Source organism: Pteropus vampyrus, unplaced genomic scaffold (assembly GCF_000151845.1).
Source record: "Pteropus vampyrus isolate Shadow unplaced genomic scaffold, Pvam_2.0 Scaffold19771, whole genome shotgun sequence".
Lineage (NCBI taxonomy): Eukaryota > Metazoa > Chordata > Mammalia > Chiroptera > Pteropodidae > Pteropus > Pteropus vampyrus.
The window spans coordinates 1-2,576 of record NW_011908552.1 but is presented as its reverse complement, the minus strand read 5'-3'; the positions used below and the strand labels follow the sequence as shown (position 1 = coordinate 2,576).

The window sequence follows — 2,576 nt, the reverse complement described above, 5'->3', positions numbered from 1 at the left end:
CAGAGTGAAATACAGAAGTAAAAGCAAGGCTTGAATATGATATGGCAAGTATAGATGGATCTTTTAAAAATGGGCTTAGTGCAAAAAGTAAGGGACGCAATGAAATCTATTCTGAAATACTATTTATAAAAACTTAAAATACAAGCACATAAACAACAATACCAGGAACAGAGCGCTCAGTAACAAAGAAAAGGATACACTGTAAAATCTTAGAATGGTTTCTTATGGAGAGGGAACAGAATTAGAAAATTTGCATTAAGGAGAATAAAATAAGTAAAACAGATAAATGAATGAGAGAGAATGTCTTCGAAGAATTTGGTAATCCAACTTTTTCTTCCCATTGTTTCATTTTAATTTCCAAGGAAATTTTTTAAATCTTTAATTTATTAAATCATAGATTACATGTCTGTGATAAATTAGGTGTCACTAAATAACAAAATATAAACATTTACTTGAAATTTAATTTTCAGCTTCAAGTGAAATAAGTGATTTAGGTCCTTATAGTCTTCAATGTAACATGGACTAGGTTTCAGGGACTCTACAAACTTTGCGATAAAATTTAAATGAAGCCAACACTTTCTTTCCTTGTGAGTTCGTTATCTGGTATTTTTCTGAGTATTTTTATTCCTATACTTTCAAACTCTAGACCCAGTTTTTGTTTTTTTTTTATAACTTGACTGCAAGTTGAAGATACACACATACTCCTACAGTGAGCTTCCCTTGGAATATGCAGAAACAGATTGTGAAATAAAAACCCCATGTGTGCCAAACATGTGGGTGTATTCACTTCTTAACTCTGCATAAGCAACATGATTTTGTCTAAGATGCAATTTCAGAAATACAAATGAGAACTTCAAAGATAACTTAGTAAATTCTCCTCAGTTTAGTAATAGTATTTCTGATGCTTTCTGCTGCCTAGAGTAGAAGAACTTCAACTTTTTTTTTGTATTGGTTAATAAAAAAAAATACATTCTAATCATATGTATTGGAAGCTTTGTGACCAGAAGAGGACATCCAGACAGAGCAAAGCTCAGGCTACCCTGGCCTGGTATCACTCTGTCCGCTTCCTCAGCATCCACGCAAGGAACTATCCATACCAGAGATCCACGCATCCAACGGGTCCCCATGGGGGCCGCTCTCTGGTGATTTCCTCACAAGCCTACCAGCCTCCTCATGGCATTAATCTACAACTGCTGATAATTCAACTATGGTAGAGAAAAAGTTTCTCTTCTGTGATTTATGATGTGTCATGCAGAGTGTACTAAAACACAAAATTGCCAGGCAAATGTTTAAGAACACACTCGTTTGTAATCAGATTAAAAACATCCATTTGAATTCAAAAAGTAAAGGTGATCATGTCAAGTGAGTCCTATGTAATCATTAAAAGCCTGGCAGCTCTCTATCAGCTATTATAAATGCTTGCAAGTTGGAAAATTCAACTTTTTTAACAACCATCTCATGGTTCAGAGTGTTGACCAAAATGGGCCCTTCCCACATCCCTGAGGACTGGTTACTCATTCCACTGCATAGCCACCAGGAGTGAGTGACTTAACCACCCCTATGAGTAGAGAGCCACTAGGGTTAATGATTAACCAGCCTGATGTGTGGAGGGGCTTTCCCAGTCTCCTTCAGATGTTCTACCCATTCTTACACTCCCCAGATTCTTGGAGCACTTATGTCCTCTCGGAAGTCTCCTCACATCTCAGGAAAACGGCCTCAAAAAGAATAAAAGTTGAATATGCAATCTAGGTGTCTGTTTTATTTAAATTCCAGTGTTCTGCTCAGAGGCCTCCTGGTTCCCCTGGGCCACAGGGCAAATCTAAGCAAACCTCGGGGCAACAGTGTGTGCTGGGCCACTTCATGTAAGTTTCTACCTCCTTCACAACTTTGGGGTAAGGTGAATCCACATGGGCATTTAAAACAACAAATTTTTCATATTTTTCAGGTGTCACTGAAACTCTCATTTAAAATATTTCCCAGGAAGACTCATCTCATTCATTTGCAGACGGAAATTGTAAAAAGCTTTAACCCTTTAAGCTTACGGGACTCCCAAGAAGGAAGACACAGGCCTAGGAGACAAATGGGCTATTCTGTCTGGACCCCTGACCTCCTCCACTGCTGTCACACAGACTACTGGCCTCTTTCACAGGTCTCCCCCTACCCCCACTTTTCTTGGAGTAAAAGTGTAGTTGAATAGTTTTCTGATTTATAAAAGTATGCCTGGACATTGTTCAAAACTGAAGAAAAGCCACCAATATGCCTTCCATTAGCAATAACCATTACTAATATCAATGTTAATGATGATAATTTAATAAATAATATTAATACATTTACTATTTCATTCCATATACACATATGCAATTTTCATATACTCCATTATATAGAAAACCCACTGTATTTTCTATCCTACTTTGTTTTATGTCACTATTATTTTCTAAACATTACACATATTATCAAATATTCTTCAGAATCACAGATTTTAATAGCCACAAAAAAATTCTATCCTATGGATATACTATAATAATTAACTCCACTTAATTACATAAATAATATATGAAGTACAGATGTAAAAAAAA

At 36.2% G+C, this 2,576-nt stretch overlaps 1 long non-coding RNA gene across 1 annotated transcript; it reads left to right on the top strand.

The window, feature by feature from the left end:
- The first annotated feature begins 1,671 nt into the window (after nt 1-1,671).
- LOC111735221 lies at nt 1,672-2,167 on the top strand. The gene is made up of 2 exons (XR_002778723.1): nt 1,672-1,862; nt 1,946-2,167. It is a non-coding gene; the product is annotated as an uncharacterized LOC111735221 (long non-coding RNA).
- The last annotated feature ends 409 nt before the right edge of the window (nt 2,168-2,576 follow it).